The 27,214-nt window shown below is 31.5% G+C and overlaps 1 pseudogene; it reads right to left on the reverse strand.

The window, feature by feature from the left end:
* Window positions 1-24,697: 24,697 nt before the first annotated feature.
* Window positions 24,698-25,192, reverse strand: LOC149481430 (uncharacterized; annotated as a pseudogene).
* Between the last annotated feature and the right edge of the window lie 2,022 nt (window positions 25,193-27,214).

Raw genomic sequence — 27,214 nt, forward strand, 5'->3', positions numbered from 1 at the left:
TTTATTTTGTAATATAATATGATCATATTTTATGAAGCTTAACTTGAATTTAAACGTCTGATGAAAAAATAAAAACTATTATTAAGAAAAAAAATCATTTGACATTTTTTATCTCATATTGTTTGGAAGGTGGAAAGATAAATCAAAAGAATAAATAGTACTTAATATTGTAATAAGCTCGCTAACCGAATACTGGATTGAAAATTAATCCAATAAAACATTCTAAAATATTTACATCATTCTCGAAAAATTAATTGACTTTGATTTTAAAATTAAATATGAATTATACACTTGTCCAAACTACACCTAATACAATTAGTTAAAAAATGTATTTTATATTAATATTTACATTTGAATGCGATAAACCAAAAATATCAATTACTGACATAGAACTTTTGAAATTTTCTTGAAGGTGAAAAAATAAAAAAATAAATAAATAAAAATACATTTTTTGCTAACAATAAATAATCAATCAGTAAGTTTAAGATTCATAGATTCATTGAAATTTTTATCGTGTAGTTTAGATCAACTAGCTAAAAATCTTAATGATGATCAGTTTACAGAACTAAAAAGGAACTATCCTAACTCAATCTCTTCCTGTTGGTGGTTTCGAATGGATAGATTATAATACAGATTATAATGTGTCGGATAACTCTGATTTCGGTTCTGTTTTAGAAGTTGATTTGGAATATCCTGATGAACTTCATAATTTGCATTCTGACTTTTCGTTATGTCCTGAAAACATATGTGTGGGTAATACTGAAGAAACTAAATTAGTTCCTAATTTAAATAATAAAAATAAATACATCATTCACTACAGGAATTTAAAACAATGAATTGAAATGGGAATTGGATTAATTAAAGTACATAGAATTTTAAAATTTAAACAGAGTTCTTGGTTAAAGAAATACATAGACTTAAATACTAGTTTGAGAACGTTAGCTACATCAAACTTTGAAAAAGACTTTTTTAAATTAATGAACAATTCTGTCTTCGATATGACTATGGAAAATATTGAAAAAGAGTAAACGTTAAACTACTAACTCACTGGGATAATCGTGGTAAAGTTTTAGGTGCTCAGGATTGGATTGCAAAACCAGAATTCCATAGTTTATCAATATTTTCAGAACATTAATTAGTCGCAATACAATTACGGAAAACAAAATTAATTTATGATAAGCCGATTTATTTAGGATTTTGTATTTTAGATATATCTGAGACCCTTAAGAGTCCCTATCGATTTTAGAGTGATTTTGGCTTGTTTCTGTAATTCTTTAGAAGCTCGTTTAACAAAACTAAATTAGTAACAATGTGTGATGATATCTCAAATTAAAGATTCATTCAATATCTAAAATGCGTTCGAGACAATTTATTGATATTCATTGTCCAGTTTGTTTAATAGCCAATAACCTGAGGCGTGTTTCAATTTTTTCCATGCGGGACGTTCGTGTCTTTGTATTTTACACAAAATTAATTAGAAGAAGTTTTCTTATAAAATATACAACAGTAAAGACACTGAGACATCCTAAAATATGTTCGAGGCAATTTAAGTACTTTTATTGAAAAATTCAAAGAAAATCTAAGTTAAAATAACCTTACTTTGATGAAATTTTATGCGTATATGGCGTCGAATTTCTAGTTCTTACAACAGAGTTAAAAAAAATAAAAATACACACTAAATGATAGGTTAATGCTTAAAAATTTGCAATAAAAAAATATATATTATATGTTTTATGAAAGAAATGGAATAATTTAAAGTTCTCAAGAAGTATGCTTCGATTTAAGTCAATCAAACACACTATTTTTACACAAAAAATAAATAAAACATCTTTATCATATAATGATACCAATCGATGTATTATGAACAACAACATTGATACATTGGCTTGGGGACATTATAAATTACGCTAAGTGACTTTTTACTATTATTTCTGTGTGTATATACAAAATTTGTACCGCATGTAAAATTATGATATTGCTATAATGTTATATAATAGTTTATTACATATTTAAAATGTATTGTTTGATTGTAACTAATGTAAAATAATTGTAGTTTTTAAGAAATGTTACTGTAGACTATAGTAGTTAAGGTTATAATGTGTGTTATGTTTTAGATTTATGTGTTATGCTTAATGCATTTTGTGTATATGTAACTAAAGGAAACATTATAAAATTAAATAAAACAAATTGTATACAATTTACTATTTTTTATTTCCTTACAAACTTCCTATTTAATTACTAAGCTACCACATGAAGAAACCTAATTTTTAAAGCTGTAGTGTTTTGCACTATCTTCCTCCGATATCTCCTTTGTTATGTTGTATACAATATCTTTTATTTGAAGATCTATGTTAGAATCGTTTTTTGTATAATATTTAATGCGAATATCAGCATTTTTCCAATGTTGCGACACCGGGATTTCTTTCAACTTTTTTAAACTATATAAATCAATTTTCACTAGTAGATCAGCATCCTTTCCGTCATCTTTGTCTGTTGAAATATATGAAATGCATCCCTCCTTCACTGAACGTCCAACAATTGAAGATAGTTTCGCCTTTTTCTTTTTTCCGCTCAGGCTCTCGAAGAAAAAAGTCATCTAAACGACTGGTCCTCTTATTTTTATTTATTGTTAAGTTAGAAACCTCATCTTCATCCGATAAATCATAATAATTATAGGGCTTGAAACATTTTTCCACATCTTTGAGGTTGTAAGAAGCCTGAAACATAACATATATAATTAAAAAATATGTTTAACAAGATAAAAATAAATAAAGATTTTACTGAAGTAATAATTAAAAATAATATTAATAATAATAATAACTTACCTCATTTATACTAGTAGATAAACTAATTACTAAGCTACCACATGAAGAAACCTAATTTTTAAAGCTGTAGTGTTTTGCACTATCTTCCTCCGATATCTCCTTTGTTATGTTGTATACAGGCTCTTGAAGAAAAAAGTCATCTAAACGACTGGTCCTCTTATTTTTATTTATTGTTAAGTTAGAAACCTCATCTTCATCCGATAAATCATAATAATTATAGGGCTTGAAACATTTTTCCACATCTTTGAGGTTGTAAGAAGCCTGAAACATAACATATATAATTAAAAATATGTTTAACAAGATAAAAATAAATAAAGATTTTACTGAAGTAATAATTAAAAATAATATTAATAATAATAATAACTTACCTCCATTTTGTTATTTGTAATAAATTTCTACGCGTTGACCTGTGGATGAATTCGAAACACAATATACTAAGGATGCGTGCAGGGATATTTATATGATAGATTTGGGAAGGGGCTAGCACGACTTTGGAATCATTATCTTATCTATAAGGATTTCCGAAAAATGAATACATTAACATACTTAGCTAACAACTAATACACAAGACATGACACAACAAACACAAACAAAAACAACGAACATAGTTAAGCAATCACTTATGTACTTATAATTATATTGAGAATAATTTGGGAATCATTATCTTTGGACTTCAGTTTGTAGTGAATATTGCTTAATGTATGCTTAATGCATTTTGTGTATATGTAACTAAGGGAAACATTATAAAATTAAATAAAACAAATTGTATGCAATTTACTATTTTTTATTTCCTTACAAACAATAAATATACATATAAAAATATTGCATATATTGGCCGGCCTGCATTTCTAAATAAATACATATAAAAATATTTCATATATTGGGATGACAATATAACATGATGTTAGTTTAGGTTGATGATTGATAGAAATTGGATGAGGTCAAACATGTAAAAATGAATACATTAGACCTGCAAATGAGTCTTCATAGAATACACCCCAGCCTCCAGTATAGCGTGTACCCCTCGAATCGCCTGCCAATGCATATACACATACCTGCATTTATTATATGCAATCTCGACCCTGACTCACAGCCAGGTTCTCATTGGGTAGCTATTCATATCAACCACGAAAGAGTTGGAGAATATTTTGATTCCTTCGGACGTAAACCGATTATAGTAATAGCGGAATTTTTAAGAAGAAATTGTCGCATGTGGGACTATAATACTGCTAGAATTCAGGATATCTATTCCACGTTTTGTGGAGAGTATTGCGTGGTATATTTGTACTACAAGTTCCGAGGCCTGAGATTGGAAGATTTCCTTACAAATTTTTCGTATGACTCACCAAGAAATGATATGACACTTGTTAAATTGTATTGTAGTGTAATGCGGGTGTAAATAAAGAAATAATATATGGAAATAATATGTTTTATTTTCAATCAACTCTTTTACAATCCTTGTCCTGCCGTAACAAAGTTCGATACATCAGATTACCCGGAAAAACAATTAGGTTAGGTTAGACTTTGATAAACAACGCCAGAAGCGAATCGCTTTTTAAAAAAAGCAACAATTAGGTTAGGTTAGGTTAGACTTTGATAAACAACGCACGAGCCGAGCGAGCAAAGCGAGCGTGCCGCGGCAGCGGCCGGCGAGTGCCAGAAGCGAATCGCTTTTTAAAAAAGCAACAATTATAATAATATAGTAGGATAATATATAAATATAGGATTTTAGACGTATTTTTTCTTGAATATAATAATACATCGTTTGGTTAGAATAGCGAGGTAGGTCGTAACAAAGAAGTTTAATACAAAAGCAGTGATAAGCGAGGTGCACAATGAGTAATAGATATGAACGCCGATAGATAATAGGAAAAGGCAAACAACCGGTGGGTCATTAGCGTCCCATTAATGACCCATCGATTAACTCTTATCTAATTGATATTTGATAAGAGTTAATCGATCTGTACACCTCAGCTATCTTTGGAACCGTGCATCCTATCGCTTCGGGAGTGAGTGCTATCGACTCAGCGTGGCCGCTTTAGTGGGAAAAGAGTCCAAACTTTTTTTTTTTTTTTTTTTTTTTTTTTTTTTTTTTTAGTCGGGGTTTTCAATCAAGTCACGTCCTCACCGTACCATACAGTGAGGCAGCATAGAGTGAGGCAGTACCCGGGAATCCATACTACTACTATTTAACACAAAAGTACGTAAAACAGTCTTTACAAGGGATGTAATGGATACGATTACATAAAACTGCTTCATTATGTTAAACGTTAACATTTTATACTTTAGTGGGTCGTAAAATTTCCAATTACGAGTCTTTGTTAGGAGTAAGACGATCCGGAGTGAAGTGAGCAAAGGGTCAAAACCAAACAATGTAATTTGTTTATACACATGGCCTCTTGATCCTTAATCGGTAGGGTAATATTTGTTCTGGAATTTAAAAAAAACTTTTTATGATAATATAAATGATTTGCGATGATGAGAAATTCAACAAAGAATAGGAAAAATTATCTTGGTGTCAATAAAAGAAGTATCATTAGAAAAATACGATACTTAGAAATGCTTTTTGCATTACAATAACTGTTCAATATATTTTACCTCTTACTCAAATTACTTAAAATAAAAGCGTTTTTTATTCCTAGATTATTAATTCGTTGGAAGAAACGCCGACGACGTCACAAAATGGTGCTGAATATATCCTATTTTTAGTTGAATTGCATACTATTAATAATATTATTTGAAAGGACGAATGTTTGGAAGTCTGTAGCACTTTCACGCGAAAACCACTGAACGGATATTGATAATACTTTGCAGTAATGTAACTTATGTACAGCTTACTTGGCAGAATAACATATGAGCTAAATAAATACCTGATTTTGCCTGCAGGTTCGTCCGAGGGTGAAACCGCACGGCACAGCTAGTATACTACTAGCTTTCGCTCATAGCTTCCTTCGCGTGTATTTTATCGCGTGACAACCGTTGCCCATACTAAATTCTCTCCATTTTATAAAGTTTCGTGTTTGATATAATGCAGTACCCTGTATTATTCTCTAGCGTTCCCTTTATATCATCAACAACGACTAGATGTTCAGGTGTGTAACGTGATTGAGTACCAGTACATATAACTCAAGAACGGCTGAACCGATTTAGCTGAAAATTGGCAGGGAGGTAGTTTAGAGCCAGGAGAAGGACATAGCATAGCATACTAAATATTAAGTACCACGGGCGAAGCCGGGGCGGACCACTAGTAATAATATATTTCGTGAATTTAGGTGCAGGAATAAAATAATTATACTTTGCAAGTAAATGATATTTTTAAAGGTGCATATGATTAAATAATAAATTACTGTACTACAAATCGCTGTTTTAATTTGAGAAATAAAGTTTATCTTCATTAGGAATTCAGTGACCGTAAACTTAAATCTGAATGAAATAATTATCAAAAATATTTCATGGTATTTTATAGGAACATTATAATTTACTTGTAATTTAGATTAACTCTTAGGCACTCGTTTACATTGCCTAAAGACTACAAGTTGCAATTAAAAACAGATTTGGCCTTAAATTCTGGAACAGAAATTGAAGATTACAATTTTCACTGAAGATTTACATTAATTTTGATAATAGGTACTTATCTAATGTTTATTTTTACTTTCCAGTGGGGCTTTAATTAATTCTGTTGTAAAAATTAGTTATGTATATGACTAATTGAACCGTGCGGTTTTAACCGTGGACTGTTACAAACTTTCATCCCCTATTTCAATAAAACATATTTAAAAAAAAAAAAAACCGCTTTCAAATTGTCGGGACTAAACCAATTCAATGAGATCACATAGAAAGCTTTGAAATAATAAAATAATGTTATAATTTTTATAATAGGTAGATACGTACTTATAGAATATAATGAACGTAAAATATTCCATTGAAAAAACAATTTTGTTAAATTATTAAAACAAAGCTTCTGGTAATGGTTCCGAGAATCAAACTTTCTCTGGAATTGTTTTACTAATTAATTATAAAAACAGATTAACAGTTTAATAATGTTATTATTCAATATTTTTACTGGGATTTAATTTCGTTATGCTATTGTTTTGGCATAATTAATTAATATCAGATTTTAAAATTTCATCCACATCGTTGATATTTAGATACGCTGTTTTGAAATAATGATGAATGAATTTAAATGTATTAAATAGTCACGAATCCATAATTAAGGTTTGTTTATCTGTTACTATTGCTTTCACTAATACTAATTTGGTACGAAAATAGCTATAAAAAATAAAAACAGTTTGTTTTATTAAAGAGAAAATAAATAAATAAGTAAATGATGAGATCAGGAAAATAGAATTAAAATTAAAATTAATGCATTATCCAACGAAAATTTTACAATATCATAATTTGGTTTTATTTTTGGCGCGTGCCAATTTCAATGGTCGTCTATTTTTAATCACTTCACAATAATGAATATTGACGGTTGAACGATGTTATCTGATCACAAGTGTAAAAATAATTAACCTTAAAAACTATAACATTAATATTATGCAATTATAATAGACTTTATTACATACAATCATTATTTATGTACATATAATACAAGCCATTTGCCCTGGATTCATCCGGGTGGACTTAAAAAACAATAGTCTATGACATTCAGAACAATAGTAGCTTTTTACTAATGAAAAGATCTTATCTAGTAAATTAGGACGTCCACCACGCTGGCCAAGTGCGGGTTGGCGGATGTCGGCGAACTTTTTATTCTTCGACATGTCAGTTTCCTCACGATGTTTTCCTTCCCAGTTCCAGCAGTGGTGATGTTATAACATGCGCAGATAAATCAAAAACAGCCAATTAATTTTCTGCACACTGGTCTCAAATCCCCAACTTATCGATTTTAAATCCGAGGTCCTCACTGAGCCACTGCTCTATTTGGTTACTATCTCTTAATTTAATAGCTAAAATATGTGTTATACAGAATATATATTCCAAACGCGTAATACGTCTTAGTCTTCTGCCCTGTCAGAAGTTGGAAAAATGATTTATCCAACTTCGCTAATCCCAAAACTTTTCACTTGTTAGTTTTCGTCCCAAAATACCTTTTGTCGTGACGACAACAACTATATTTAGTTATTGCCTACCTGTATTTTGTTAACGACCTTTTTTGTTGTTACGTAAATAAAGTTTCCAAGCTTATAATAAGTATACCTACTTAAAGTTGTAATCATAAAATGTGTTTTTAAGCATGAATGTTTAATTTTCACTACTAGATGGGTGGACCATTTCTGATTAATACTTTTATCATAGATGGTGAACGAAAAGGCCACGAAAACAAATAGAGGATGTTTTTAGCAACAGTTAAAATGTATAGAAAATAATAGAAACTGGCACTTTGTAGCGAGACACTTTCTAGTCGAGCATGAAAAAAATATTTCATGAGTTTGCACAATATAGTTCTATGTATTTTTCCTGATGCACGAATTTAGTTGTGAAAAGGAATTAAAAAAAATGAAATAACCATTATGTTCTGCTAGCTTCCATAACGAATCGCATTACTTTGAAATTAAGACGATACAGTACAATTATTTCTCATAATTCAATTTTAAAACAATGTAACAATATCTGTTGAAAAATACCCTTACAACTAATATCGATGGCTTCCTAATATATTTGCACATTGCTTGTCCTAAGTATCCTTTTATATACAAAATTCGACCCATTTCGTATCAAAGGTTATTATCACAAAGTGATGGTCAATGCACGTCATTATTTCCACATGCTGGCGTAATTTATTGTCATTCAATTACAGACTATAGGCGAATCCACACAGAGCGAGCAGCCTCGAAAAGTAATAACGGCGAGGAACAGACGGGTCTATGTGAACGTGGCTAGTTTAAGGAAAGCGCGTGTGATGGCTTTTTCTGGGCCGAGCTACGGCTTTTTTTATGGAACCGCCTTATTAAGATCAACAGCCAGATTTACACAGAACAAGCCTCGCGAAGTAATTGCCGCGAGAAGTAGCTCGGTCTATATTATAGACATGGCTCGGTCAAAGAAAGCGTTTTCTCAGCCGAGTTCTGTCTATTAGTCTATTTAATTACAATCAACAGTAAACGCGTGTGCTGTTTTCCTCGGGCGTACCACGAGCCACAAAGACTCAGCTACTTCGCGTAGCAAATGCTTCGCGTGCATAGAGATCTAGAGAGATGCCAATCGCTTGCGCTGAGTACGAAACCGTGTCTCATAAAAAATTTACGCACACAACTGCAGTAAACAAAATCAAAACAATACTTCGCATTGTGTGCGTGTCATCACACAAAAATATGAGAGCGACTATTCGTTCGCACACTAGATTGTAAGTGACGTACGTATACAGCACCGCTATAGTTTGTTCTTTTTTTGGGCATATTGCTGCGACACCGGCCCCGCCCCCTAACCATATCTCCCTTTAGTTTCTGTGATCTGTGTTCGCGTGGCTGCTCGCTCTGTGTGGATCGGCCTTATCGTTTATTTCGACGCAAATCTGCATTGATAAATGGCATTGACGCGATGCATAATTGTCGATATTTAATTTCAAATGCAAATCGTTTTGATTAGGAATGTTCTAGATTCTGAATTTGTGCGTCAATAATATGTAGTATTATTTTACGTTTCATGTTAAAGCTTACGAATGTTGGTACCGATAACGATGAATTTTCTTGTTACTCTTTTCCGCTAAAACAGCTGATCGGAACTGAATAAAATCACACAAAAGCTACGCTTGTACAATTCTGTGTATTTTGATGATAGTTTTGTACTTGAGCACGGTTATTTTGAGTTTCCTCGTATGAAGTGTACAATTATTTTGTAGTGATTATTTCTAGATGAATGTAGCACCACATTTTCGTATAAATTTTTTGTTTACGATTGAAATCGTTAATTTATTTCTGTGAAATCAGTAATGAGCTCCGCGATTTCCAATTTCATGAATTTTGCTTTGCTATAATTTTTTGCGATATACATAATATTACACTTTATTTAAACATCTGTACATAATTATTTGCTTAACAAATTGCTATAAATTATGTATCGATAGTTTCATATCACAATTCTGATAATACGCCTGATGCAAAGTAAGGTTTAATTTCGACCACAGAATGTTTTAGTCATGAAAATTAACAACCAAGATATTAAAATACTTTGTATGTATTTCACTTAAAAACTGACCGTAACATAAAAGGGACGTATGCAAATTTGTTATCGCTGATACTAATGCAATATTTTGTTTTACAGTTAAAGAGGGTAGTTTATCTAACCGGCCACAAGGGTCGCCATTTGCATAAACCGATTTTGTTTAGGTGTTCATTTGTGAAGCTTGTTTATTCGGGTTTCCTTCCGTGTTAAGATTTGGTAAGACTTAGCGATGTCTTTGAAAAGTGGGGACAAAACGTTGAATATATTAAGCGATATTGTACAAATTTACATGGCAAAGTAAAACTTTTGATGGTGGTTAAAATTCAACGTGATTTATGTCGAAATTTGGTTTGATTTTGGTTTTGAAGAATTAAATTTCGTGTTTCTTAAATTTTAGATTTGAGTTAGATTTAAAATATTCATAAAAAATAAAATTTCAGAGTTAAATATAGATAGAACCGCTTATAAAATATTTATTTCTATAAGATATTGTTTCGAATGAGATTTTTCACTATTATGCTAAATAAATCGTAATGCTAATAAATCGTATCGATTAACAATTATCGTCCCATTACTTTAATTTCTGTATTTGCAAAAATCTTTGAAAAGGCTATATACAAAAGATTATCAACGTTCTTTCTAAAAAATAATGTTATAAGTTCACAACAAAGTGGTTTCCAAAAAAACAAATCCACAGAGATGTCTATATTTTCCGTGTTAAAAAATATAACTGAAAGCATTGATAAAAAGATGCCTGTAATATCAATATTTTTTGATTTGACAAAGGCATTTGATGTGGTTAATCATGACATATTATTGAATAAGTGCGAACAATATGGAATCAGAGGCATTGCCTATGACTTAATCAAGAGTTACTTATCCGAAAGAAAACAGTGTGTAGAAATCTCAAATTTAAATCATAAATATGAAATGACGCCGTATAAATCATCTTATGAGTATAACACGTGTGGTGTACCACAAGGAAGCATGTTGGGACCTTTGCTATTTCTAATTTATATAAATGATTTACCAAACGTGACGAATTATAATTGTGCATTATTCGCTGATGACATATGTTTGACTATTCCTGACAATCAAAAAGATTCTGACTATAACATGACTTTGAATAATACATTAAATTCTATTATGACATGGCTTGAGAGTAATGATTTGACACCCAATATGACGAAAACCAAATTTATTCAATTTTCTAATTATCAGACAAATAAAATTAGCATAAATCTAGAATACAATGGCAAACAAATAGAGCAAGTAGATAGTACAAAGTTTCTCGGGGTACAAATTGACGAGCATATAAACTGGAAATTACAATGTGAAATTATCTGTTCTAAAATTAACCAGTTCGTATTTGCCCTAAGAAAACTAAGAAAAACAATTTCGTATGAAGCTGCCCTGACAGCATATCATGCTTATGTTGCTTCTGTGCTAAGGTATGGTATACTGTTTTGGGGAAACTCAACGAATGTAAAGAGTGTCTTTATTGGACAAAAGAAATGTGTTAGGGCTCTCTGTAATGCGTCCCCATTGGACTCTTGCCGACCACTCTTCAAAAAATGCAAACTATTAACATTAACTGGTTTGTACATCCTGGAATCTTGTATTTTTGCTAAGAAACATAAGGATTTGTTTAGATCTGCAAAAGAGGGATATCAACTTGGCAATAGAGACCCTACAAGGCTGCTGATGCCTAAATGCCGTACGGCCTTATACCATAAAAATGCATCTGTTATGTGTATAAATATATTCAATGAAATTCCCAAATCTTTGAGGGAATTGCCATTTAATATTTTTAAAAAGCGTTTAAAAACCTGGCTAATTGAAAAATGTTATTATGACTTAAAATAATTTTTTCAAAAATCAAAATATGACATAATATTATAATATTGTAATTACTTATTTATATAAATTAAATTGTATTTGTAGAAATGGACATTTAATAGTAAAAAGCGTAATAATTGACATATATATTTAATATTATATAATTGTAAGTGAAAAAGGGTACATAATAGTTGACATATATAATTATTATAAAAATGATATTTATGTATAATTGACATTCTCTTGTTAATTTTTGCATGCCAATCAATTGGCGATTTGTGCTGAACAATGAATTATGCAACATCTGTAAATCTACCACATTTCTTGCAAAATAAATCATTTCATTTCATTTCATTTCATAGGCGTTTGTCAATTAATTCCGATAGATCAAATTCTAACATTAAACCACTTTGACATAAAAAAGATTGCTGTAGTGGTACAAATATAAAAAAAAAATTATAAAGACTTCTTTGAACAACTGTTCATTCTTCATTTATTCAAACCACAAACAAATTTGAATAACTAAAAATACCGGTATTTAGTCAACGTTGAAACGCAAAATAACGGTATTTGTATCGTTCCCTAGAGCTTCCACTTAAACAGTGGCAATGACGAATAAAACTCGACATCAAACAAACAAAACACGAACACTTTGAACTTTCATAAAAGCTCTGAAGACTTTGGGACCTTTGAACGACTTTATATTATTCAATGCTTTGTTTTTGATACAGATAATGTTACAGTTAAATCGATGCAAGGTATAATAGCTGTTACTGCAACGCAATAAAGCCGAGTTTAGAGTGACGTTATTATAATAAATGAGTCGCTAATGCATACTTCTGTACCAATTTGTTTTAGAATCTCGTAAGTGTTTGATAAATGTGCGGAACAGTGTTTGACGAAATGTATATGTTCAAACAATAATAATGGATATTGCTATGGAATATGACGAAATATCGAGCCATGTTAAATTTAACTTCACAGAAACTTATATGGTTGGTAGTTGCCACTTATGAAAAGATCTTACGTTGAATATTACTAGGGTTTTAGTGACCACTGTACGAAAATAAAAATAAAACTAACTGAGATAAACAATTGCATTTAAGAACCGTCAAAATATTTTATTATATTATATAGGAATAGGTATTATAACTACGTAACATAATAAGACGAAAAAACAATATATTAAGTATCAGCGATACGGAACACTGAAATACGCAGAAACAATTTAATATATAGATTGTTCGTTATCCTTTCACAACATCACAGATACCAAAACCTAATATCCATACATACATAAAGTCAAAGTTTTGGGCGAATGGCCCATAAAAACGATAAAACTAGTTATGTGGAGAGAACAGTGTTGGATATGCCGATGTCGTTTCAGCAAATTGCAGTGTTGTTTAAAAGATATTTAATGTTAGGGAGTTATATGTGTTTAGCGTTAGAGGAAAGAGGGGACAGAGTAATGGTATCATGTAAGGATGGATTTATTTATTTTTAAGAAACTTTTAAGTTTATAGATTGGTTTGGGTTTTTCAAATGATTTGATGACATTTTGTTTGTGAAAATTTTCTTAGTTTTGAGTCATTTAAAATGTTCATACCTGAATATGTATATCCAGATCAAACCTGAACAGCTGAACGCATAATGATGAAATAAATAAAATATATATGTGAGAACGGTGGAATGTAGCTGGTATGGATAAAACGTAAATTAAAAGTAGAGCTAGTTTTAAGAAACTTAAAGCTTCAGAAAATATTCTTATGATTCGTTACCTTACTTCAAATCAAATAAATACTCTATTAAAAAATGTGAACCTATACATATATATAAGAATGCTAAGAAAAAATGCAATAACAGTCAGACAATTAAATAAATGGTCTTGGCAGCACATACCATGTTAATCAGCAGTCTAGTTTGAATTAACCCGACCCCTTGGGGAAGAATCAGATAAATAGTAAGAAGGGTGACCACAATGTGTGCCTTTTCCTGGACAGAGTCCCAGTTTAATTTAAATCATTAAATTGCTTGTGGTTTATATTTGTAAGTTTAGTAATTACAATTTAAAGGGTTATTTAATTAAATACTGCACACGTTTGAAGAGTTTGGTATTGTAGATATTTATTTATTTATTTATAACTAGTGGTCCGCCCCGGCTTCGTTCGTGGTACATATTTACGTTTTCTCTACATAAAAACCATCCTCGTACATTAAGGATTAAAATAAAAAAAGAATTATCGAAATCGGTCCACCCGTTCACACGTGATGCCGTGACAACGCGAAACGGGTTTCATTTTTATATAATACTAGCTTTCCACCCGCAGCTTCGCCCGCGCAGTCAAAGAAAAACCCGCATGGTTCCCATTCCCGTGGGATTTCCGGGATAAAACCTGTCCTATTTCCCGGGGTAAAAAGTAGCCTATGTCCTTTCTCGGATATCAAAATATCTCTATACCAAATTTCATGCAAACAATTGGTTCAGTAGTTAAGGCGTGATTGAGTAACAGACAGACAGACAGAGTTACTTTCGCATTTATATTATTAGTATGGATATAGATGTTATGGAGACAGCAGCCGCTAATAGATAGTTAACAAACTAACGTATCAGCAAGTTATAGCATACGTACATCGCAATAATTTTGTGACGTTGAGTTGATGTTTAATTTCTTGCAAAATTATTATTTTACAAGCCATCACTCCCTCTCTCTCATCACAGGCAAGTGATTGAAATAGTATAAAATTTCTGCATGAATTTATATACTACCTATGCACAATGCGTAATGTATTGCAATTGTAATTTGCTATGATGCGTACTGTATGCAAATTTATCAAACGTATGTTTCCGCGATACCCAAAAGTAGGTCCGAAAATTTAGACTAATGAGCAAACCCAGCATTTAATAAAAGAGTTAAAAGTTTGATCACCTACTTACGCTAAGGCGGATGAAAATATAATGAAACTTATATTAAAGGACGTACTTTTTGTAATAAAGCCCTTTATACTTTAAGCACTTTTTAACTAGCAATATTATCTGGTACATGTATTATGTTTACATGTTTTACTTATAAGATGAAATAGCAAATATATTTTAACGTCAATCTCCGAATCATTCAATATTAAAGCATTATATGGGAAAATAAATGTTAGGAGTATAGTGACCATACGATTTCGTTTGTTATAGTATTAATCCCAGTTTGTGTATTATCTATGTCTTATGTATCCTATGACCTATCTATCTAAGGCCTATGTATCCTTTATAGGGATATTAAATTGATTATTGACGTGAACTTATATATGTCAATTAACAGACCACACACACACAGACAGATTTGTTCTCATATTATTCCATATTGAAATCCAAAATGAAATGATAAATTTTGGAAAAAAATAACATTAAAACATAATTGAATAATTACATATTAAACAATAACAAATCGACTTCCTCATAAAAATTTCAAAATTCAGACTTCAAAACACGTGCAAACATTAATATAAAAATATTTTTCCAGTTTCACATTGTCAAGAATATCAAAAGCCATTAGGAAACTTTGAAAATACGTTCCGCAATCAACAAAATGCTTTGTCACCCGCGTCAATTATCAAGGGACTTGATTCATTTCTTTTATGAGTTACTCTCAATGAAAATGTAATATAACAGTGATTATTTATTTGGAAAGAAAGCAAATCAATCGTTTTAAGTGTTATTCGAGTTTTATATTACATTTTGTTTCGTCACAATTTAGTGGTAGAATTTAGGAGGGCTTATTAGATTAGAAAGGTTTCAAATTTAACGATTTCATAAATTACATTGTTAATTAATTTGAGATTTTAAAAAAATATGTTTGAAAGGTTGAAGTTACTCGTATATTCAATTATCTACTATTCTATCTCTATGGCCATAGCCCATCACCTCTATGGTGTATAGAAGATTTTTTTTTTTTTTTTTTTTTTACTCTAGATAGGGAAGCGCTTGACCACAATCTCGCCTGATGGAAAGCTAGATGCGGTCTAAGATGGTACGCGCTTCCCTAGTAGGTACCGGTTCACTCTTCGCTTGAAAAATAAATCGCTTGATAAATTTAACCAACGAAGATTTCACCAAAACACAGTTCGTACTACATAAAACGAAGCATTATGCATAATTAGATATTTATTTATGTACCTATATCATAATGAACCTCTAGGAGCATTAAGATTTATCAAATTGTAAATAATAATATGTCAATGCACTTTTTCATTTATTTATGTTATAGTCCCACTGCCTAAGAAGCAGTAGACAATCTTCATAACTTAGAAATAAAAGATTTTAACGGATTTTAAACGCGATTTATTCATTAAATTATTTTCCCGACGTTTCGGAATCTTCTTAACTGTTTTGAGTCGTTTTTAGCAGTGTTAACAGATTTAGCCTAAAACTATGATCACAAAAACACAATTTATAGTTCCCGAAGTTAGCAGTACGTTCAATGGCTTCCAATTATTCTCTGACGAAGCTCGACACTTCATAACTTTGATTGAAAGTCGCTAACGACGCTCGACTTCACAATTTGAAACTTATGTCTCGGAAAAGTGCCTTATTGTTCAGATGTTAATTATATTTTTAAGGGCCGATTTTTCAATGCTTGGTTAAAACTTATCCGTCCAATAAAGTATTACACGATAAATATTAAAATATCACGTAAACTGTCAAATACGGGCAATTAGAATACGTTTTTAAAATGGTAGTTTTATACATTATTCGACGAATAAGTTTTAACCAAGGATTGAAAAATCGGCCCTAAGGTAAATTAAATTTGTTTTGATGCTGTTATTAATGTGAATGGTGATTGAGTTTTATTGTATAACGTATTTCCATTTAGTGGAACAGTACAAAAGCTTTTTCGAATTATTGTTTTGTGGTTATTTGAAGTTTAAATTATGTTATTTAAATTACGTGCGACCTACATTATTTGATGACATTGTTTTGTCGTAGAGAACCAAAATAATTTGAATAATTATTACAATATCAAATTTGGCTATATTTCGAGAGATTTTTTGAAGTGAAACTTCTTTAGGTGCGTTGAGAGTAAAATTTCAAGGTCGCGTCATGGCTATACCGTCACGTCATGGAGTAGGACGACGATTTTAGTATCTTTGAATCTTGCCAAAGAAGTTTCGCTTCTGACATGTGTGCTCGGCACACACGCTCTTTTATTGTATAATAAGTAATAACTAATTCGATCAGGCAATTCTGTTCATACCTAAACTCAAAGTCAAGATAATACTATAACAAAAATAAATAAGTCTATTATAAAAAATTCATTATGAAGAAAAAAAGAGAAAAGATATAAAATTATGATTAAAAAGTTAGTAAATTTTATATAACACTGTATTTTCTCAGCTTGAACGTGACGTGGACCAAACTAATTAGCTCTCATATAAATTAAAAGGAACAATTCTATTTCCTAGTTCTTAGATCTTTATTCCGACGAAGTGAGGAAAATAAATTTACTCTACTAATTAAGTTAATAAACGGTGAATAAATTATATTTTAAATTAAACGGCTTTAAAAAATACGCCATTGTTCTTTGTTTTAAAGCTATTTTAAATACTGTTTTGTTGCGTATTTTCTCTTCATCAAGTTTTAGTATAATTAATGTAAGAAAAAGATTGAGCACACATATCAGAAGTGAAACTTCTTTGGCAAGATTTAAAGACATCAAAATCGTCGCATTACTCATAGCGTGACGGTATTGCCATGACGCGACTTCAAAATTTTACTCTCAACGCACCTATAGAAGTTTCACTTCAATAAATGATGCAAATATTTTTTGTGAACGTTGATCTATAAGCAGACTACACAGTTTTAGCTAAAATGGTGTAAAAGCTAAGCTTCCTGGCATATCTTACATCATATCATATCTCAAATATTGCACAAACTACACGACAGATAGTCGTGTATTTGACACTTTATACCAGACAATATTACGTTTGAGATTTCAAATAGAAGCAACATTTGAACTGTATGTTACATAATAGATTTGAGAGGCCTTCTGTAAACTGCACCGTCATAGTGCTTAGTTATACAAGGTGTTCCAGGAAAGACTATCAAGCTGTGGTATAGATATGCATGCTATTTTTTACAGTTTAGAAATCACGAACATTTAATAAAATAATATCATCCTGGGACACCATCCCATCCCACTAATATGCGAAAGTTTGTGAGGAGGTTTGTTACTCTTTCACGCAAATAGTACTCAACCGATTACAATGAGGGTAACTTGGATTAACATTTAACACATAGGCTAGGTTCTATCCCGGAAATCCCACGAGAACGGGAACTATGCGGGTTTTTCTTTGAAAACGCGGGTGAAGCCGCGGGCGGAAAGCTAGTATACATATATCGTGGTCCTTATTAACTAACTTCAACCTGGTAAAGATTAAAACATCCATCATCATTGACATGACGTCTTCCAACGATTACTTTTAAGCCTTAAAAATGCCGATAAATTGAAATTTTTCCAAGAAACTTCCAACCTGCAAATTGAAAATATACCAAAAAATTTCCCAGACATTGAATGGCTTAAAAACGTTACTATAAAATTGAGAATTTACCGAAACCTTTCAACCGTTTGACACTAAGTTTATCATGGTAAAACCTCAACTACAGCACACTACAGCTAAATTATACCAATGCTATTTGACAGGAATCGTATGCAAATTTCGGCGGGTCATCTCCAATTCGATGTCAGCCGAAATGGTCTTCGTAAAAACGTTGTAAAACGTGACTATCATTACGTTTTGATTTATGGTACTGGTGTTTTCTTGGTCTACGCACTGTAATGTTGCGCGACTTTAGCATTTGGTAAGACGATTTTAAGGTAATCGTCTTTATTTCTCGACTTACGGGAGTGTCAAGTAGGTACTAAAATATTCAAAAACATAAATGGTTAAGTATATAGGTATATGCCATGAAATGTGGGGAACTGAAATTATATACACTTAAAAGTTTATAAATGTGACAGTTTGTATTTATGGGTGAGAATATCTAAACTCTAAATTGGATAATTATTATAGACGTCACCTAAAATAATTAATATCTCAATTATTAAACCGTTTAAGTTTTTATAATACAAATATTTATTTAAGTAATGAATAAAATCATGTGGATGTAGTGAAATAAACATTGTTTTAATGTATTGTAAAGGAAAAAAACATGTTAAAAGCGAAGTATTACGCAACGTAAAATACGCATAGTGCGTAAAGCATCAACTTTTTGCAAACGCAAGTGAACCAGTTTGACGCGTATTAATGTATTTTTATGTCAACCTGCCGAAACTGTGTGAGGTGTTTTTTGGATAAATGATGTTACAATTTTTTTCGCCCTCTTTAGCTATCCATTTTTAGGTCACTGCATTTACAAGCGGGGTAAATCCAATGATATTATATATAGAAACAAGAGGTAGATACGTCATCAACGCACCAAAATTGCTTCCGTGAATTGGTCCTATTTGGGACCAATGCAATCAGTCAGATTGTCACCGGTCCCAGTGAGCGCATGTGCCGATAGCAAGCCGATAGGTACATTAAAGTTGTCGAAAATACCTTCCTGTGTGTTCAGAAAGTGCACGTATTCGTGCAAAAAAATAAAGAAAGATAAAGGAATATCATATCACAGGAAAATATATTTAATTATTACAGTTTATGAGTAAAAATAACAATTTACAATTCTTTATGAATGACACATGCTTGACACTTATATTGAAATAATGAAAGGGATAAAACATTGCTTCAATCACTAGTGTGACAAAGCTAGCGTATACACTGTGTTCAAAGATTATCATGTAGATACGATTATTGAAAAAAGAACGGTTATTTTATTAATTTCGATTTGGGTAAATACTTGATTATTTTTATATTTAAATCCACACAGTGCATGTTATTAACAAATATATCTATTTATTATATACAAAGAAATCGTGACGGCAAAAATGTTTTCTTGCAAAAATGATGTTGAATATACGTATACATTAAAGAAAAGATTATCGCTGCTGACGAAAAATGCTATTTGCTTTTCTGTAAATAGCTATCGAACATAAATTTTATTTGTGTTTTAGATAAAAAAAGGCTTATACTTCATCCTTTCTTTTATTTCATCCTTTTTTTCATCTAGGCACCACTATTATTATATCCTACAAGTTGGAGTGATGACCTTGTACGGGTTTCGGGAACTGCCTTGAAACGAATAGCGTAAGATCGGTCCTTATGGAATTCTATAAGGAGGACTATGCTCAGCAGTGGGTGTTTATCGGGTGAAATGATGATGACCGAAAACGAACACCACAGCTAGTAATAAATACCTACTTAATACAGTTATATCTCTATTAAGTAGGTATTACTATAGTTTTTTTCATTTTAATACAACATCATTATAATAATTAAATAGTAAATGAAATTGTCACATTTATTTACTTGTGCAGGAAACGTAACATCTATAACATTGATGATTGAACCTTCTGTGTCGTTAGTCTATGCCAATTACCATGGCAACTATTTGTTTATTTATATTTAATTGGTGACTTCTTATGACTTTTGCTTACACCTGCGCGGAAGTGACAAACTATCTTTGTCTTTTTTGTTTATATCATTTTATTAGTGCCATCTCTCTTATACAGTCTGTCAATGTAATAAATTAAGTAAAATTAAACTTGTATTTGTGTGTGCCTGACACTGCATATGAAGTATTTTTTTTTGGATATATTGTGAGTATATAACGTATCTATATATAAAATATCATTGGGTAAATCCCAATGATCTGGGATGCCATATTCCCTTAGAGGGAATATTGTTGAGTGAATTCTGCTTTTGTTTGATATTTTTGTTTTAGTGTTGAATAGTTATGTTTTATGAAATGTGTATGGATTGTAATTCGTTATTTTAGTTTCCTTTTATTACAGGTTTCATAAAAGGAAAGTCGTAGAAATAATTAAAATTACTAATTAAATATACATAAATGATTATGGTTAATATTATTATGGGACCGTTATTGATAATATTAACACGTGCTTAATAAAATATAACAAATGGTTTTCAAATATCGTCTAAGTATCATTTTAGTAATTATTTAATTACTACACTAATTCATCAATATTTTCACTCATCTATGTTATAAAGGTAAGCAAATGCAAAAGGTCATACATACAAGACAATATCAAACAACGATGAATATTACAATCAAGAATTCAAATAAAAATAAAACCAGATCATTTTATAAACGTTTTGAAACACGACAGATTTTAGAACGTTCTCTCTCGAAGACCTTAGCAAGCAAAATCAATGACAGGTCTGTAGCCAGATGAGATAACGCAGGGTAACACATGTAATCCCTGAAGATGGGAGCTTGAGTTAGGATCCCTGAGATTGCACGATGGAAAATTGATAGAGATGAATCTTCAGCTTACTAGATATTTTAATTTGTTTTTCACGTGGTTGATTTTTGAGTGTCGTAATATTAATCATTATCGTATAAAGCTTTTTTTATATAATTGATAGTTAAATAGATTCAGTAATAAAAGAAGCCAAGATTAATAAACAATATTTTTGGGTTTAAATTCCTGCGTAGTTCCTCAAGAATTTCGACATTGAGGCCTTCAACTAAAGAGAAGGTAAGTTGGTAATAACGGCAAAGCACCCATGACAACACCAGTGTTGACAGTGTTTATTGGTGGTAGTGACCGCTTAAGATAACACACCTGTTCCCATTTTACCGTGCCGTTATTAAACAAAAAACAGAATCGTTTTTCACTTCCCAATTTCGAGTGAAAACGATAACGTTAATAAAAACGCAACCCAATTCGTAACGTAGCATGCTTGACTCCATTTGAAAAACTCCACTACCTGATAGCACTTATAAAAATATTTTAAATAGGTACGCGAAATATTAAAACAAAAAATATTTTACTTGAAAACCAAGAGTAATACACAATCGTGCTGAATATCACCCTTGGCTGAAAGCCAGGCAGTATTTTTATATTATGTAAAATGTAGATGTAAAATATTTCAGTTGTACTCTATAATTGCTGGGTAAATCCGCGATATTATAACTATTTTTTATTTATGTCTTTCTCGTTAGTTTAATAGACAGTACTATAACTTTGTGCTGAAGGTTTTATTGCCCATTTAGAATATATAACCTGTCTATATACCTATATTATGTAAGTAACGTAAATAAAAAGTAATAAAGTATAATATTAACATATCATTATGTATCAATCTTTTGAATGAGCAGAATGCAATATAAAATAAAATAATCAATAATGATAATTAAAACGTCGAGTTATTTCACAAATTTAATTCGGTAAATAAAACTTAAAGTAGGTACGAAATTGCGTTAAAAACGCAAAAGTGTAAACATTCAATATTAATACTCTCATTCACGTGTTTATTTTAAAATACGAGCATGGAATTTAATAAACATTAAAAATTATTCAAAATATGAATTCAGTAGGTATTATTATGAAGAAATATATTTTCATAATAAAATGTAAATTCAGCTTTCATTTGAAACTATATTTTTGATCAAATGATCGACTCCAATATTGTTGTTAGATTCGTAAAATCAGCGCATAAAAAGTTAAAATCCATTAAGTTTAATAATTCGGTTTAACACCAAACCATTAAAATCTACTATAGTAGGTACTTCTAGGACACAATCCCACCAAAGTTGTTGAAACGTTCACGACGCACATCTATGCATACAAATTTATGTTTATTACAGCTTAAAATACAGGCGTTCATTACTTTTCGATACATTACCGTATTGGCACCGCATTGCGTCTCCGTGAGCTCCCAACTGAATAACTGTTATTACATCTCAATATTCTGATTTGAACAGCGATTCGGTAATTAAAGGACTGGAATTTGTGTCTATATTTGACGAAATATATAACATTACAGTGTATTTTGTAGGTTATAAAATGGAATGGAAAAAATTGAGTAATGTTACTTTTTACGTTTTTCGCCTAGTTTCTGTTTATCTCTGCTTCATCGGAATAATAATATAGGAGCCGGATACTTTGGAACTAATATTTCTTACACAAATATTTTTTCAGCAGATCGTGCCAAAATAGTTCATTATAATATAACGTAATCAGCTTGTTTCATTCAGGATCATGTACAGATGAAATTCAAATTTATACCCTTTGTGAAGTTTATATGCTCGCCAGTTGTTTATTACAATTTCTATAATGTATATAATTAAACTAACACTATTTAATAACGAGCGGCTTATATGTATCATAGAAATTCCAATAAAAGTAACCATTCGTTTATGAATAACAGATCCAAGTGTTGAGACTAACAAGTTTGAAAAACGTGCATCGAAACGAATCAATCTACCAGTTGAAGTCAGAAAGATTAAAGGCGGCCATTTTGAAATCCTGCAATGCAAGCTTTAAAGGTGTGAAATCAATTGGCTGCAACGGGCGCCGTGATTCCTCAATTAGTAACATGATGCAGGGAAATGCTCGTTCTTGATATTGGTGTCGGATATCGGCTAGTTGACATATTGGTAAAATCGGGAATCAACATCGGAATTGATGTCTATATAATCTCTATATAATGTTCTTCACTATTTATCTTGATGAAGTTTTAAATGATATCTTGATATACATGTTTCATTGGCTTTTTAATGAACGGCTAATATAATCATCTGGCCATTTTTATGTTGGTGATTTGGCTGGATAATTAAATAATATAAATTAGTAACATGATGCAGAGAAATCCGGATCGTTCTTGATATTGGTGTCGGATATCGGCTAGTTGACATAATCTTAATACTATTATAAAGGCGAAAGTTTGTATGGATGTATGGATGTATGGATGTTTGTTACTCTTTCACGTAAAAACTACTGAACCGATTACAATGAAATTTAGCACACATATAGAGGGTAACTTGGATTAACACATAAGATAGGTTTTATCCCGGAAATCCTACGGGAACGGGAACTATGCGGGTTTTCCTTTGAAAACGCGGACGAAGTCGCGGGCGGAAATCTAGTATTATTATATTGGTAAAATCAGAAATCAACATCGGAATTTATCTCTACATAAATGGAAGATGTATCTGTATTTATCTTTACGAAATTTTAATGCTGTATTGATGTACATGTCTCCGTTTGATTAGCTATTTATAATTTAATTTACGACTAATATAATCATGTGGACGTATTGTGGACGTGGAGTATTTGTAATACTGTGAAGTGACCAAAGCTGGAATAATTTATCTTATCATGTTACATTTTATTTAAATAACAAATTATAATCCATTGAATTAACATAGTCTACTAAAATATGAACATAAACCCAACTGGAGGCCGCAAATACAAAATCCCATTTAAAAAAGTAATAAATTTGAAAATGAAATGAAGTTATGTCACAGATGTGGTACGAGCAATAACAGAATTCAGATCACGATATTAAAATTGCAACTACATCGTATATTCACTTCAAGTTTATATAAAGCAAAGTATATGCGGATGGCTTTATTTTACTACAATATTGTGCTGTCATTGATTAAAAGTTATATAAACATACGGAAATAAGTACCTACCAACATCATTTAATAGTAATAAATATTTTCTCAACTATTAAGCATTGCGCATGTTGTAACAGCACAACTGCTCGTACGGTGAAGGAAAACATCGTGAGGAAACCGACATGTCGAAGTATCAAAAGTGCGACGATATGTGGCATCCACCAACCCGCACTTGGCCAGCGTGGTGGATTATGACCTGTACCCATATAGGAGGCCCGTGTCCCAGAAGTGGGAACGTATATGAGCTGATGATGATGACGATGATTAAACAATATTTCGCAAATACTACTATTACTGTGCCTAGCCTTATCCCAGTTCACTTGGGGTCGGCTCTCCTCGTCATTCTTCTCCAGAGACATCGGTTCCGGGTCGTCGAATCATTTACTTGAGCCTTCTTCAGGTCTTTGTTGATGACAGACATCCAAGTTTGTTGAGGTCTTCCTGGCTTTTTTGGGCCAGGGTTTATGGCCAAGACTCGCTTGGTCATGTGCTCTTCAGGTCTTCTCATCACGTGGCCATACCATTGGAGGCGTTTTTCCGAAAGCTTCTCTTCAATTGATCTGACTTTGAAGCTTCCTCGGATATAAGTGTTTCTCACTCTGTCGGCAAGGGTAACGCCTCCAGCCCATCTGAGCATCCTCATTTCCGCTGTGTGTATTTTTTGTGTATTTGTATTGCTTTATGGGCCAGCATTCACTACCGTAAATGAGAGATGGGCGGATCGCTGTTTTATATGCTTTTCCCTTCACACGCACCGGCATCCTGTTGTCACAGAGTACGCTTGAAAGTTTTCGAACAATATTTCGCAAATAGTAAAATAAAAATCCTTGTGTTAAACTTTGGATACTAATTACTACAAATTAAGCTACCAGTAAAAAAAAAGCAAGAAATTAAAATATTATATCTTACTGTATGAGTAACAATCAGTTGTATCAAAATTCGAATATTTTATTTTATTATATTAATACTTTTTCAACGAATTGCCTAACACATACATACAAACATTACAAATAGATACAAAAACCCAAAACATCAACGGAAATTACAAACACTACTCTCCAAACTTGATAAGACCAACGCAATAGCATTACTCTAAAGCCGAGAATATTTACCAAAGTGTATTGAGGAATAGTACTGGGAAACTCATTTACAAGTTCTACAGGCACATAGTGCAGAAAATGGATTGTCAAACAAGCAGTTAGATTGGCTTCGCGGCTGCTCTGTGTCACCTCGTGCATTTTAACAGGAATAAATCACGAGAATTCTAATCAGGAGGACTCAATCTTGGATCTTTTACTTCTTCTTTATGTGAAGCTGTGTTCTGTTATAAAGGTAGAGACAATTGATGAAGTTTAGGGTGGAGAAAGTACACTCGAGAAATATATTATGATATATCTCTAGTATACAAAATATAGGATATAACTTACCTTTAATACGGAAGAAGTGCTGAACAGATTTGAATGTTTTTTGGTATTGGGATATTGTTTGCTTACTAATTGTAGTAGAGTTTTTGTGCAAATAGTATTAGCTACATTGTTATTGGCCTTCCTTACTTTATTCGCATTTCATAGTATCACTTCATGGTTCCTTCTGTCATATTTTTTGCTACATATTTAACATCTTCAGCATTATTAGTACCATACAAATCTCCAATACCACTTTACCAAAAAGTATTAAAATGTCAGCAAACACAATCACTCCATTTACTTGTATTAATTTAAATCCGGCCTTTAACCTTTGATCTACCGCTTTTCTTTTAAATGTCTATAACAGGAAAATTCTTAAGACGAAACCGAGCCGACTCCCCACGCTTCTCATCTACCGAAGATTGAGGCAATAATATTTTTATTTGTAACCTAAACCTCAAAGGGAACTCATAAATTCTACGGAGAATCCTTTGAATTTAGCTATAAGAGCATTTCGGCAATAGATTATCGCGGCGATATCTCAATTTTCATGAATAGCCGTGGGTCTTGTCTCAGTGCCAGCAATTTGTCGGCATATAAATAATTGTGACTTACTCGATAGTTACCCTTTTAAAAGAGTATTTTCATCTTTACTGGCTCAAATTAATATCGCATTTAAACAATATGACGCATCTGAGTGTTTTAATATACTTGTAGAATATGATTGTAAATTTATTGATAACCAAAATACAAATATAAATTAAAACAAAACATTTGTACGCATAAATTGCCTTAAATATGTGTAGTGTTTGTCTTCTTGGAAATTATTAAAATATATATCTGGTGTATTACTCAAATTTTATTGTTTTCTGTCATCATGTTTTTACTGTTATTTGCTTGTTATTTTTTCTGAGAATGCAATAATATTTATTAACATTAACATTAAATTTTACATTTTCTTTTGTTACTGTGTTGTTCTGATCCTGATAGAATATGTTATTTAATTTATTTTAAATGTTCATTGTAATCATTTTTCACATTACTCTCAAACCTTTCGAACATTATAATAAAACTAGCTGCGTGCCACGATTTCATCTGCGTGGCTCCGATCCTGTTGGCCTTAGCGTGATGATAATATATAGCCTATAGCCTTCCTCGATAAATGGGCTATCTAACAATGAAAGAATTTTTCAAATCGGACCTGAGATTCCTGAGACTAGCGCGTACAAACAAACAAACAAACTCTTCAGCTTTATAATATTACTATAGATTATTTCCTCAACATCGAAATAAAAAACGAAACATCCACAGACCCTTGAAACGGGTCAATACCTGCCTTAGGGAGCATGTTTTGAGCTCGATTACATAAAGGACATTGTCTCAATTATCCCCTCACGAAG

The sequence above is a fragment of the Colias philodice genome, chromosome 16 (genome assembly GCF_061535455.1).
Source record: "Colias philodice isolate Cphi_HAF_F1 chromosome 16, ilColPhil1 Martin Lab GWU primary, whole genome shotgun sequence".
In the NCBI taxonomy this organism is placed as follows: Eukaryota; Metazoa; Arthropoda; class Insecta; order Lepidoptera; family Pieridae; genus Colias; species Colias philodice.